The 15,015-nt window shown below is 43.6% G+C and overlaps 1 protein-coding gene across 1 annotated transcript in view; it reads left to right on the top strand.

The window, feature by feature from the left end:
- The window catches only part of LOC146805263 (zona pellucida-like domain-containing protein 1), a 516,659-nt gene that overhangs the window by 325,599 nt on the left and 176,045 nt on the right, over positions 1 to 15,015 (top strand). The gene's annotated exons all lie outside the window — the stretch shown is intronic.

The raw sequence follows: 15,015 nt of genomic DNA, 5'->3' as shown, positions 1-15,015 counted from the left end.
TAAATTGATACACAGTTCAAAGGTAATTATATGTGGGAGGCGAGCACTCTCTGTGCGTTCATTGGTATTAAAATTGGTTATTACATTAAACATATTTAGACTTGCTTGAGAATAAGGTGAAGACAATGCGTGTGGAAGAAGGCGGCTGATCAGCTTTGAACCGACTGCTGAGAACTCTCAGGTTAGCAGAATGAATGATTCTGATAAAGACTTGACAAGAGTCTTCTTAATGATCTTACGTGGGGGTGGAATGAACAAGGTTTGTGTAATATTATGCATTTTCTTGTTCATTACTTTTACATAACACTGAAGTCTTTCCTCAAATGGCAGAAGTGGAAGAAGGTTTTTGAGAGGTATGCCAAAGTGTGTGGCACTAATCTTAGTGCTGAAAGGAGGACTGCCCTTCTCCTTCACTGCCTCGGCTCTGAGGGACAAGAGGTGTTTGACCACTTGCCTGATGTCGATGATCAATCATTGAATGAATATGAGGCGTGCATTTTGAAACTTGATAAGCACTATTTAACTAAGGTCAGTACCATCCTCGAACGATATCATTTTGGTAGGAGGACACAAAATGAAGGGGAGTCTGTTAAGAATTATATCGCCCCTCTTAGAAAGTTGGCATCCTCATGTAAGTTTGGGGCCCTTCTTGAGGAAAGAATTAGGGACCAATTTATGTTAGGGTGCAATGCGGAGAAGGTTAGAAGTGATTTATGGCAAAAGGATGAACCCGCTCTTGAGAAGGTTTTGTCAATTGCTAAACAAATTGAGCACTCTTTGAAATGTGTAGATATAATTACAAAATGAGAAAATAAAGATAATACTGTTCATTCTGTGAAAAGTAGTACAAAGGAAAAGGATTTTAAAAAAAATACTTTAACCAAGGCACTGAAGAAAACTGCGAAAGATGAAAGACTTAAGTGTTACAGATGTGGAAGCGAGAATCCTTTGGCGAATGATAAAAAATGTCCAGGACTTAAGTCGACATTTTTGAATTGTAAAAAGGTAGGACATTTTACCTCAGTATGCAAAATCAAGAAAAACAAAGGGAAAGTTCTTGCTATTGCAGATAATAGCAATAGTGAGAGTGATAATGAGTCTGAATGTTACTGTGGTCAAATTATTTCCCAAGTCTCTGATAACCATAAAAAGGGTCCTTTGGACAATATAAATGTTGAAGGTGAGTCTACTAGAGTCTTGTTTGATTCAGGAGCGAAAATCACTATAATATCAAAACAATTTGTTGTGAATAAACTTGCCAAAGCTGTGAAATTGCTTAAATCTGACATACAACCTAGTGCCTATGGGGGAGAACCCATAAAATTGTTGGGTTATTTTTCAGGTTTGATAGAGTATAGAGGCAGATATGTTTCAGGAAAAATATATGTCTCACATAAAGGTGACAGCATTCTCAGTTGGTTTCACCAGAAAGATTTGGGAGTGATGTTAGACCCAAACAGTGACCCTCCCATTATCTTGAAGGAAGATTTTCAATTTAGCAATGTGTCAGCTCAGAACTGTGATTCTGACTTTACCACTCTTCTTAACCTCTTCAATGCCCGTGACGAGCTGGTCTCGTCATGGGCCGCGGTCGCGCTGTGCCCATGACGAGACCAGCTCGTCATAAACCCCGCCCGCTAATTCAACGGCCGGCACAGGGCGGGGAAAGGGGCGGGCACTGAAGGGGTTAAGAGAGAGTTCAACAATGTTTTATAAGGAAGAGTTGGGCTGCTTATGTGGATACTCTCATAATATTAGGTTGATTCCTGGTGCCATACCCATAGCTGGTAAAGTACGCAGTGTGCCATTATCTGTGAGGGACGAAATGAAAGTGGAACTAGAGAAGCTAAAAAAAGATGGCATAATTGACCAAGTAGAAGGGACTAGGTGGTTGGCGCCAGTGCTAGCCGCTCGAAAATCCAATGAAAGTCTTCGTCTATGCATCGATTTGAGAGAGCTAAACAAACAGGTCATCCTCTTCCAAAAATTTCTGATATGTCGATGCTCTTACAGGGTGCCAATGTTTTCTCTACTGTAGATCTTACAGGGTGCCAAAGACCTAACTGCATTTATCACGCCCTTTGGCACTTACAGGTTCATTTGGACTGGTGTCCGCAGCTTCTGTATTTCAGGGAGCATTAGAAAGAGTATTGAAAGGAGTTGTGGGAGTGAAAACATATCAGGATGATGTGCTTGTCTATGGGAAGAATGAAGATGAACATGATGCCATACTTAGAGAAGATTTTAAGAAATTTCAGGAGTACAATTTAACTGTGAGAATAGTCAAATGCAAATGTAAAAGGTTATCTATATACTATCTTGGGCACACCATTTCTGGTCAAGGTGTACAACCCAAGGCAGAACTTGTTGATACCATTCAAAATCTAACCTCCCCTTCCAACAAAGAACTTATGAAATTTCTTGGGATGTCAGAATATTATAGTAAGTTCATGAAGAATTTTGCTGGAATGTGTGTGAATATGCTGAGATTCCTGTGCAAAGGTGTTGATTTTATCTGGTCGGATGATTGTGAAAGGGAATTAGGGATCTGTGAAAAATATTGGTTAGTAAAGGATGAATTATCTGAGAGTGCAGGTCTTATTTTTAGGGGCACTAGGTTAGTTTCACCAAGTGCTCTTCGTGAGAAACTTCTTGAGATGGCACATGAAGGTCATCAAGGGATGTCCAAAACCAAGGAGAGATTAAGACTCACATATTGGTGGCCGGGCATGGACTTGCAAGTGGAACGACTTGTGAGGGATTGCATACCTTGTTGTATGAGTGAGAAGTGTCAGAAGCCCAGAGTTCAACCCATGGTCATTAGGGAACGGCCTAAGAAGCCATGGGAAGAATTGGCGTTTGACATATTGGGCCTATTCGTGGGAATGGTTGTGAGAATTATGTCTTTGTGTTGATTGATCTGCATTCTAGATGGCCTGAAATTAAAATCACAAGGTGCATTGATACAAAGCATGTGATAGAGTCTCTCAGGGACGTATTTGGGAGAGAAGGTCTACCTGGAGTCATATTAACTGATAATGGGACGCAATTGGTTTCCAATGAAATGGAGGAGTTCTTATTAAAGTGTTCCATCAAACATAAGAAGTGTGCTGTATATCATCCCGAGAGCAATGGTATGATGAAATGCTTCAACCGTGTGTTAAAAGAAACCATTCACTTAGCCAAACAGAAAGGTTTAGATTGGAAAGAGGAAGTTATCAGGAAGGTTGAAACTTACAGGGTGTCTCACCATTCTACTACAGGTCGCACCCCATTTGAATTACTAAAAGGAAGAAGAGCCAATACATTGGTTGCTCCTTTCTGGATCAATGTCACTGAATCTAAAAAAGGTGTGAAAGTCTCTGGTAATGATTGGAGACTCAAAGAAAGTCAAAGAATAAAAGCACGTAAAACTAACTATGATCAAAGAAAAGCTGTGAAAGTTATCTGCAGAAAAAGTGGGTGATTTGGTTATGATTAGAGCTCCGGTTAGTAGGAAAAGTTCCAATGTGTTTCAAAAACCGCATAGGGTAATAAAAGTGTTGACGAATGCTATCAAAACCGAGGATTCACCTATATGGAATCTAAATAGAGTGGTTATTATTAAGAACAGTAAATTGAAGGCCAATGAAGGTGAATCTTCCTCACATGCTTCTCAATCCCGTTCTGCAGAGGATAGTAAAAATCATAGCACTTCAAGAGACAAGAGACCAAACTACCTTTGAAAGTTTCATGATTATCAGATGTAACGTATTTGTATTACTTTATCCTGTTTTATTGTAGGGTTTCTTAGCTTTGTTTTAGTCTTGTATATAGGGGGAAGGTATGTAATATTATGCATTTACTTGTTCATTACTTTTACATAACACTGAAGTCTTCTTGCTTATGTTTAAAGGGGCACTATGGTGATAGAACCTGGTGTCCTGATGGTATGGTTCATAGCTGTCAGTTGCACCTGACCCTGGCTGCTGGATGGATGGGATGTATTGTACTGGAATAAACTTATTCGACAGTTTTACTACTTGGAGCCTCTTCATCTTCATTCCAACTTGAGTTTTACAGTTTGGTTTTGTAAATTGACTGTATCTGTATCTTCAGTATCAGTCATGAATTGTATGTTCCAGTCATCATGTATAAACCAAAATACCTCCAGATAAGTCTTACTTCAGAGCCTTATAAAAGTGAGTGTTTTTGAGAGATGTTTGGGTAGATGTATATTTTGAGTGTTAGAAATGGGGGTCTATAGTTGGCAAAAGACCTTTGTCCAAATAGGAGCCCTTCGTTCTAGTCAGCATAAGTGAGATACACTCCTAAAATAACCCCTGCTCACCCCCTTGGTAGCTTGGCACGAGCAATCCAGCTTATTTCTGAGGCAGTGTGAAAAGCATTTGCACATACCCAACAGTAATACTGTGAAAACACTACAAAAGGGCACCACGCCAGTTTTAGAATGATAACTAATATGTATCTGTGCAAACATGACCAAAATAATAAAAGACCAACATACAGTAATCAAAAATAGGCACTTCGCAAGTATGACTTAGAAATACCATTCCTTGAGGCCGGTAGCTCCGTCCGGAGCTACAGCAGTGCTGAAAACAACAGAATCCAACAGTTCTGACCGCCCGCGTTGGTGCAGACCGGTTTTGGTGTCAGCAGACTATAAAACAGAACCTTTGGTTCTGGCTGAGCATGTTGCTGCGGGCCGATCATGGCAACCGCCGTGGCTGCGATGTGAAGTGTAGCGGTGTGGCGTGTGGTGCCTTCAAGTCGAGGTGCAGGCAGTGGCTCGGTGACAGTTGTCCAGCGGTGTCGGTAAGACCAGGGCTGGGGTGCAGAGTGACACGGTGCTTGCTGCGGTGCTGACCAGTCACAGCACATGCGACGGTACAGGCTGATGAGAGCTGGCATTGGTCGGCTCAGACTGCGGTGTGGGATGTGGCAGTGCATCGTGTAACTTACGAGCAGTGCCCCCAAACCACGATGCAGTCACGGGTGTCACAGTCAGCAGGCAGCAACGTTGCCAGTGAAACCAGGATGGTAGAGTGAACCAAGGTGGTGCGAAGTGCGGTGCCCACAGATCGCAGTGTAAGCAGTGGCTTGATGGCGGCAGCGGCGGTCGTCGCATCGATGAGACCAGGGTTGCGGTGTGAAGGGCGCGGTGCCTTCAAGACGCATAGCACGCAAGGGTGTCGGTGAAGGTGTCAGCTGCTTTCCTCCTCTGTGGAAACTGAAACCATGGTTTCAGAGGTGGTAACCAGAGGTAAGTGATGTCTTTGCTGTCCCTGAGACTTTGTGAATAAGAGGCAAGCTTCATTTCAAGCCCTTGGAGATACTCAGCAACAAGTAAAGAAAGTTCAGTCCAGTCCTTTTACTGGCCAAGGCAGAAGCAGCAACTGTAGGCCAACCCAGCAAAGCAACAACACAGTAAAGGGGCAGTACTCTTTCTTGCAGTTCTTCCAGCTCTTCTTTTATGCAGGTTCATTGATCCAAGCGAGTTCTAAAGTTCTGGGCCCCAATATTTATACAGCATTTCTCTTTGTTCTCTGGGGCAGAGAGTGTCTGTGTTTAGTCCGAACCAGTTTGGTTCTCTCTGGCCCAGCTTCCTGGCAGGAGGTGGAGACAACATTGTACATGGCACATCAGGCCCATCCAGGTGCAAGGAAACCCCTCCCAATACTCTAAATGCAGCCCAGTTCTATTCAGCCCAGCCCTGACTCATCCAGGAAAGGCAGGACACACCTCGACCCACACCCCCAGTGGCTGTATGTAGAGAATGTGCATCCCCAGCCCCTGTCACTCAAAAGCCAGACAGTTAATCCACAACCCAGTAGAGGCGCACAGGATGGCTGAGCAAGAAAATACTGACTTTCAAAAAGTGGTATTTTCAAACACAGAATGTAAAAATCATCTTTAATAAAAGTTGCATTTCTACAGTCTGAGTTCAGGCATACTAAACTCCATTTCACTATCTTGTCCCAATGTGAAGATATATTTGTAAGATGTTACAAAGTATTTTTCATTCTATCCTATGGTACAGATAGCCTTTCAATAGTGAAAAATGAATTACACTATATTTCACTATCAGGATATGTTACACACACCAGTACATGTCCTGCCTCTCACATACACTGCACCCTGCCCACAGGAGTACCTTTGGCCTACCTTAGGGGTGACTCACCCGTAATAAAAGGGAAGATTAGGGCTTGGCAAGTGGGTGCACTTGCCAAGTCAACATGGCAGTAAAAACTGTGCGCAGACACCACAGTGACAGGTCCGAGAACCCTTTGAAAGGCTGCTTGCGTGGGTGGCACAATCAGTGCTGCAAGCCCACTAGCAGCATATGATTTACAGGCCCTTTACTAGAGGGAATTTAGAGGCCTTTACTAGGGAATTGTCAGTGATGTCATCAGTGATGTCATTTGAGATGTCACCAGTGATGTCATCAGTGATGTCAGTGACCATGTCATGAATTATGTAATATGTGACGTCATCAGCAGTGCATTGCGGGGGCGCGAGTTATAGTTAGCTGAACTAACTATAACACCAGAATTTCTATGGTTTTGTATGAGTGAAATGTCCAACTAACTATAACGTTCCTGAAACCTATGGGTTTTTCAGTTAATGTCTATGGTTTTCTAAATGCTAATATATATGTATATATATATATATATATATATATATATACACATATATATATCTAAAAAAATTGTGAATAATTTTTAGTAAGGAAAACTATTTTCATTCTTTTTTTTGTTAAATATTATACAGATGTCGCGCACCCTTCGCGCACCCTACACGATAGCTGCGTGCATTTCGGTGACAAATGCAAAAAAACAGTTGATGGACAGAATGCAGAACAATGTCATACATTCACCCTAGTACAGAGATCTGGGCCTCAATCCATTGTTTTTTTGCTCACCATGCCGTTCCAGTTTGAACCCAGCCATATGCAAATCAGTCTTGACCCTGTGCCTCATGGGAACAGTCCAGCCCGAACTGCCAAGCCAGGTCCTCCCTGGACTGGAAACAAGCATCCTAGGACCGATTTCGGGGCTTCACCCCTCTTTAGCCAGGATAGCTTGATTCCAGTGGCATGGAGAGCAAGGGACCCACGTCTGAGCATACCCTTCCCACTCGGGGTGACAAATGCAAAAAAACAGTTGATGGACAGAATGCAGAACAATGTCATACATTCACCCCAGTACAAAGATCTGGGCCTAAATCCATAGTTTTTTTGCTCACCATGACGTTCCAGTTTGAACCCAGCCATATGCAAATCAGTCTTGACTCTGTGCCTCATGGGAACAGTCCAGCCCGAACTGCCAAGCCAGGCCCTCCCTGGACTGGAAACAAGCATCCTAGGACCGGTTTCGGGGTTTCACCCCTCTTCAGCCAGGATAGCTTGATTCTAGTGGCATGGAGAGCAAGGGAACCACATCTGGGCACACCCTGCCCACTCAGTGACAAATGCAAATTTTGGTAGCCATTTTGAAAAGTTGCGCTGGGGTTGCGACTTCGGCGTAATTTGTAAAGTATGAAATATCTTTAAAATAATTATAAATAAAACTTTTCCTTCAAGTGTTTGTCTAAATTTATTCATAAAAGTATTTTTAAAGTATTATTTTCAATATAATTTCGACTAAAAATTATTAGATTATTATTGGATTCGGAGGATAGGAGGGATGGCCATTTTGCTCGATCTGTTTTGCAAGATTTATTGGTCTAGTCAGGTTGACACCCTCCTCCGGGTGAGGTACGGCTTGAGGATTCTTTTCAAAAGATGAGGAATCAACAGGCAGATGTATCCATCAGCAGAGCAAGTTACTTATCTTCGGTAATGCTTTTTCTGGTGGATACAGTATCTGCCTGTGGATGCCTCACTGTCCCACCTGCCTCCCCGTTGTCCGCCTGTTTCTACCAAAAATATGCTTTTACTGTTTGGCATGAATGTTTTTAATATGGCTTAATCATGCTTATGTTTTAATAGTGAGAAATGGTTGATCTGTTGCTATTTCTTTATGCCTTTATTGGTTATGCATTTGTATATATATATATATATATATATATATATATATATATATACATATATACATATATATTATCTACTGGCGGTCGCCAGAAGATAGTTATAGTTAGGACCTATTTTCCATAGGAAATCCGCAACATTCAATTCCCAATATGTATGGCGCCGATTCTTCGCGAAATTTTCCAAACTTTTGGCCAGCTCCGCTCCGCTCCAACACTGAAAGTTTCGTGGTGATTCGTCAAGCGGGGGCCGAGAAAAAAGGGGGGTCCCAAATCGCGTTTTCCCCATGCAATTTCCCATAGGATCTGTTGTCGCAGCTACAGCCCGAACCGCTGAACGGAATGACACCAAATTTGGCAAAGAGGTAGTCCTCAGTTCAGAGTCATGCCTTTTGCTTAAATGGTGTAAATCCATTCAGTAGTTCCTGAGAAAATCAAAAGTAAAATCACATATATATCTGGGCGGAGCCTAAACACACATCTCATCGTGAGATCTGATTGGCTGTCAGCACTTCATCCAAGAAGTGTTGACAGCCATCTTGGGACCAATATACATGATAGCACCTCATTAAAAAGCATTGCAGTTAATAGATGGTTTTAAGACTTTAGTTACATTATAAATCATTTGTTGATGGTACCATACTCATTTTAGGAATTGTGGTATGTTCTTAGGTGATTTTACCATGTGAAAAAGCCTTCTGCTGGGATATCATGAATCATGATTGAGAGAAAAATATTTTCTCATGCTTTTCCCGCAAAGGTTTGGAAGGTGATCCATAAGCTAAACTGAGAGCTTATTTTCTGTAAATTCACATTATCTTTCTCAGTCATGTGAGAATGAAGTCTGACATTCTCAGTAAAACATGTACATCCAACAAGGGCAGAGACTGGCAGTTGATTCCTTTGTGTTCTACTGCAGCTTCCCTGAGTGTTTTAAAGAACAACAATAGCGCTAACAGTCTTACTTATGACAAAAGTATGGCACACCTGAAGCCATCTTGATTGGAATAAAGTGGTAACACTTACAACATTTAATTTAAAAAGGACAAAATGAGGGGGTTCATTTTGCCATAGAAAGTATGATTAGTGCTGCAGAAAGAAAAATTAGGGCACATTTTGAGTGACTTCTCAAATCCTCTTCTATTTCATTAAAAGATTCTGACATGCAGACTGAAACATGCACTTTCAATACCAGCAGCAGACTTCCCTGGTGAGCAGTAGCTTTACTACAGTGATCTAATGAGCAACTGGAGTGCTAACATTTTGAATTTATGGCAAATGTGTGACACATCTGAATGCCTTCTTGATGGAACCAAAGTAAAAAACTGAAAGTATTCCTACTGAGGAGACTGTAGTAAATGAGGAAATTAGGAAACTTCATAACAAATAAGTCTCCCAAGATGGCCACCAGAGACAAAAGAGCCCAAATTTAGCCCAAATATCACCCAGATGTAGCCCAAGTATAGCCCAATGACAGAAGGTCCCATAGTGTTTTAAAGAACAACTAGAGCGCTAACAGTCTTACTTATGACAAAAGTATGGCACACCTGAAGCCATCTTGATTGGAATAAAGTGGTAACACTTACAACATTTAATTTGAAAAGGAACACAATGAGGGGGTTCATTTTGCCATAGAAATTATGATTAGTGCTGCAGAAAGAAAAATTAGGGCACATTTTGACTTCTCAAATCCTCTTCTATTTCATTAAAAAATTCTGACATGCAGACTGAAACATGCACTTTAAATACCAGCAGCAGACTTCCCTGGTGAGCAGTAGCTTTACTACAGTGATCTAATGAGCAACTAGAGTGCTACCATTCAGAATTTATGGCAAATGTGTTACACGTCTGAATGCCTTCTTGATGGAACCAAAGTAAAAAACTGAAAGTATTTCCTACTGAGGAGACTGCAGTAAATGAGGAAATTAGGAAACTTCATAACAAATAAGTCTCCCAAGATGGCCACCAGAGACAAAAGAGCCCAAATGTAGCCCAAATATCACCCAGATGTAGCCCAAGTATAGCCCAATGACAGAATGTCCCAGAGTGTTCTTAAGAACAACTAGAGCGCTTACTGTCTTCATTATGACAAAAGTATGGCACACCTGAAGCCATCTTGATTGGAATAAACTGGTAACACTTAAAACATTTAATTTAAAAAGGAACACAATGAGGGGGTTCATTTTGCCATAGAAATTATGATTAGTGCTGAAGAAAGAAAAATGAGGGCACATTTTGAGTGAATTCTCAAATCCTCTTCTATTTCATTAAAAAATTCTGACATGCAGACTGAAACATGCACTTTTAATACCAGCAGCAGACTTCCATGGTGAACAGTAGCTTTACTACAGTGATCTAATGAGCAACTAGAGTGCTAACATTCAGAATTTATCGTAAATGTGTGACATATCTGAATACCTTCTTGATGGAATCAAAGTAAAAAACTGAAAGCATTTCCTACTGAGGAGACTGCAGTACATGAGAAAATTAGGAAACTTCATAACAAATAAATCTCCCAAGATGGCCACCGGAGACAAAAGAGCCCAAATGTAGCCCAAATATCACCCAGATGTAGCCCAAGTATAGCCCAATGAAAGAAGTGTGCAAAACACTTTTTTTTTTGTGTTTTTGCAGTTTTCTATAGTGCAGACTTGTCAGGTATTGGAGTACTTTACATGAGCATTGGTTACATCGCACAAGAACAAATTCATTTTGGTTGTAGACATGGGGAGATTAAGTGATTTGACCAGAATCACAGAATGTCGAGCTGAAGCAGAAACTCCAACCTGGTTCCCCAGTTGCAAAGTCTGCAGCTCTGGAAGTAACATCACACCCTCTCCCCTCAGTGCAACATTTAATCAAGTGGTCAACTGGATAAAAAAACATAAAGATAACAAATAATTTAAAAGTGCTTTGTCGCTATTTGACAACTCAGAAAATATGTCCTTATTTTAGTCTTTTAGAGCACTAACCATAATTTTGATGCAAATAAGACCCTCTCATATATGTAATTTCTAAAGGAAATGCTCTAGGTAGTACAGTTTTGCATACATCAAGATGACGTCAGGCATTCCACACTTTTGTAATAAATATAGAATGTTAGCAATCTAGTTGTTCATTAGGATACTGTTGAGAGGCAGAGGCCAGGGGCGCGGACTCTGAAAATTGAAGGCAGGTAGGAGGGTGCAGAGGCAAAAATTTGACCACACTGAGCAGGCAGGAAGGGCCGTGGCAGCACAACAGACTATGGAGGGCAGTGGAAAGGGGGGCAGGGGCAACAAACCAACAATACAGGACTGGCAAGAGAGGCTGTGGCAATGTAATAGACCATTGTGGGCAGAAGGAAGAGGCAGTGGTAGTACAACCATACATGCCAACAGACCCGATTCAGCCAGGAAACGTCCAATGTTTTTAAGCTCAAATGGGCTTTATTTGATCTGTCTCCTGTTTACAATCTCCTCTTTTTCAATGTAACTCAAAGGGGAAAATCAATACCCCAGTTTTTTTTCAAAACCTCCCTCTTACCAAGTTCAAAATGTTCGCAAGTATGGTACATTGGCTCATGGAAAGAAATGGGGTAGGGACATGGACTTGGATAACAGAGGACAGGAGGGACATGGAGAGGTGCACCAAACTGACCCTACAGGGCAGGCATCAGGGTTTGCAGCAGCACAATACACCACACAGGGCATGCGGGACGGGAGTGCAGCACAACAATCCAGAGAAAGCAAGAGGGAGGGGACAGGACCATGCACATGGACAACAGAGAACAGAGGGTCAAGAGGCAACGGTAGCTAGCTGACCATAATGGACACACAGGCGAGAAAGCTGCAGCATAACATACGACCATAAAGGGCAGGAGGGACGGCTCAGGGGCATTACAATGGAACAGACAAGCCAGGAGGGAGGGAATAGGGGTCTGCACATGGAAACAGAAGGCTGAGGGCAAGGGGGCAGGCAGGAGCAGCAAGATAACCATGGAGGTCAGGCAGGATGGGCACTAGAAGCAAGACACACCATGAAGAGCAACAGTGAGACTGTGATGGCATACACACACACCATGGACGGAAGGTGGGAGGGGGTCAGGGGCAGCTAACTGACCACACAGGGAAGGTGTGAGGGGCCATGGCAGCAGAGAAGACCATGCATGGCAAGTGGGAGGGTTAGTGGCAGCACAATGGCTATGATGGGCAAGTAGGAGGGTGCTGGGGCATGCACAAAGGACGATGGAGGATAGAAGTGAGGGTCAGGACCTGTGCACAGACAAGAGAGTTCAGGGGAAGGGGCCTCACAGTAGACCACACGGGGCAGGCAGGAGGAGCAGTTGCAGCGCAACAGAGCAGGGAGGGCAGAAGGGTGTGGCAGTAAAATGGACCATGGAGGACAGGAGGAAGGGAATAGATGCATGGCATGTGGACAGGCAAGGTGGAGGTGGCAGGGACAGGTTATAGTCATCTGACAATGCTAGGCAGGTGGGAGGGGAGTGGCAGCTCAACAGAACACTCAGAGTAGATAGGAGTGGCAGGTCCATGGAACATGGTGGGCAAAAAGGATGGAGCAGGGGCATGCACAAAGACATCGGAGGACAGGGGGAAGGAGAATAGGGGCAGCAAGCTAAGCACAGAGGCTAAGCAGGAGGTCAATGATGGGGCATAGAATTGGGCAATGGAGGGCAGGAGGAGTGGACTGGTACATCATACAAAATTGAGGGCAGTGGCAACACATCAGACCATGCATGGTAGGAGGGAGGAGGCTAGTCCATGGATTCATCAGCAGTGCATTGCGGGAGCGAGTTATAGTTAGCTGAACTAACTATAACGGGGGAATTTCAATGGTTTTGTACGAGTGAAAAGTCCAGCTAACTATAACGCCCCTGAAACCTATGGTTTTTTCAGTGAATATAGATATATATTTAGTATACTATGTAGACATGTGAAAATGTGTCGGTCCATCTGTTTACCTCGGTGGCACGGAAAAAATGCGTGGAACTGACGTCAGCACGCCGACGAGGTCCTCTTATGGCTCCTATGACGTCATACAGTGTCGCGAGCGGAGCCGTGCTATTATGACATCGTCGTCAGCGTGGGAGAGCTAGGAAAGAATATCCGTGGAGTGCTCGCTCAGGTGATATTCACCTAAGTGTTCAGGCTAGGCCTTTGGGAGCAACTGTTTGTTACCACTCTAGAAACCAAAACCAGTGATCCGATGGCAGAGGCCCTGCAGATGGCACACGAGGTGGGGAGGCCAGTCATGTGCACCAGCGGAGCAGCGAAGTGACAAGCACCACTACCCACAGAAAAGGTAATGAGGGCACTGAATAACACAGGATCTTCTCTTTGTATCTGGCAGGAACAACAAGGATAAAATGCCCTAGTTCCAAAATGTAGAATTAGTGCTACAACAGTCTTCAAGAGGACCTGCGATGGATGCCGTTTCTGCCTTCCGTACACTAGAGGCGGCACATGGGTCATGCGGTACGGTCATACTGCGGTGAGACGCACACTCGTTGACCTCTCATGGCACTGCTCCACACTACAGGAACAAGGCTTTCCATTAGCTGTGTTTTCTGATGACGTGTCGTGCTGGCCCCGTCCAACAGCAGAACCCCTTTAGATCCAAACAGACTCTTCCAATCTCTCCCCAGAAGTGAAACCAGGCCACGCTGACACTTTCACAATACAACAGCTGGGAATTTACTTTTCGGTAAAAAAAACACATTCCTTCCACCTAATTTATCAAAAAAACGACTCGCTGAAGAACAGGGGCCAGCTTTGATCGGTAAACAGCGGTTACAACAAATTTTTTACTTCAAGATACCATTACAATGCATGCATTACCACGCATGCGTTGTACATCGCAAAGTCATTACTACGCATTTTTTTAGAATGCATGGTCATTTACCACGCATGCCTTTACAACGAATTTTGATGTAAAGGTATGTATGGTAAATGACCATGAGTTCTAAAAAAAATGTAGACGATCCACTTCGTTGTAAGGAAACAGAGGCCGTTTCCTCACAACGACGTCCACTGCCCCTCAGAGACGACATGAAGCAGGAACCATGAGGAGAGAGGAACCATGAGGAGTGAGAGGTAAGGGGGATTGGGAATGGGGTGGTGGTTACTTTTCTTGGGTTTAGGGTAGTGCAGTGGTGTTTGAGTAGTGTAGGGGGTCGTACTGAGGATAGTGTTTTAGGGTTTAGGGTAGTGCAGTGGTGTTTGTGTAGTGTAGGGGGTCGTGCTGGGGTTGTGTTTTAGGGTTTAGGGCAGTGCAGTGGTGTTTGGGTAGTGTAGGGGGTCGTGCTGGGGGTAGTGTTTTAGGGATTAGGGTAGTGCAGTGGTGTTTGGGTAGTGTAGGGGCTCATGCTGGGGGCAGTGTTTTAGGGTTTAGGGCAGTGCAGTGATGTTTGGGTAGTGTAGGGGGTCGTGCTGGAGGTAGTGTTTTGCGGTTTAGGGTAGTGCAGTGGTGTTTGGGTAGGGTAGGGGGTCATGCTGGGATAGTGTTTTAGTGTTTAGGTTGGGCAGTGGTGTTGGTGTAGTGTAGGGGGTTGTGCTGGGGGTTGTGTTTTAGGGTTTAGGGTAGTGCAGTGATGTTTGTGTAGTGTAGGGGATCAAGCTTGGGGTAGATTTAGGGTTTAGGGTTGTTCAGTGGTGTTTGTGTAGTGTAGGGGATTGTGCTGGGGTAGGGTTTTAGGGTTTAGGGCAGTGCAGTGGTATTTAGGTAGTGTAGGGGGTTGGGCTGGGGGTAGTGTTTTATGGATTAGGGTAGTGCAGTGGTGTTTGGGTAGTGTAGGGGGTCGTGCTGTGGATGGTGTTTTAGGGTTTAGGGCAGTGGTGTTCGGGTAGAGTAGGGGGTCGTGCTGGGGGTGGTGTTTTAGGGTTTAGGACAGTGCAGTGGTGTTTGGGTAGTGTAGGGGGTCATGCTGGGGGTGGTGTTTTAGGATTCAGGGCAGTGCAGTGTTGTTCGGGCAGTGTAAAGGATCATGCT

The sequence above is a fragment of the Triturus cristatus genome, chromosome 8 (genome assembly GCF_964204655.1).
Source record: "Triturus cristatus chromosome 8, aTriCri1.1, whole genome shotgun sequence".
NCBI lineage: Eukaryota > Metazoa > Chordata > Amphibia > Caudata > Salamandridae > Triturus > Triturus cristatus.
The sequence above is the reverse complement of the archived record's forward strand: the minus strand, read 5'-3'. Positions and strand labels throughout refer to the sequence as shown.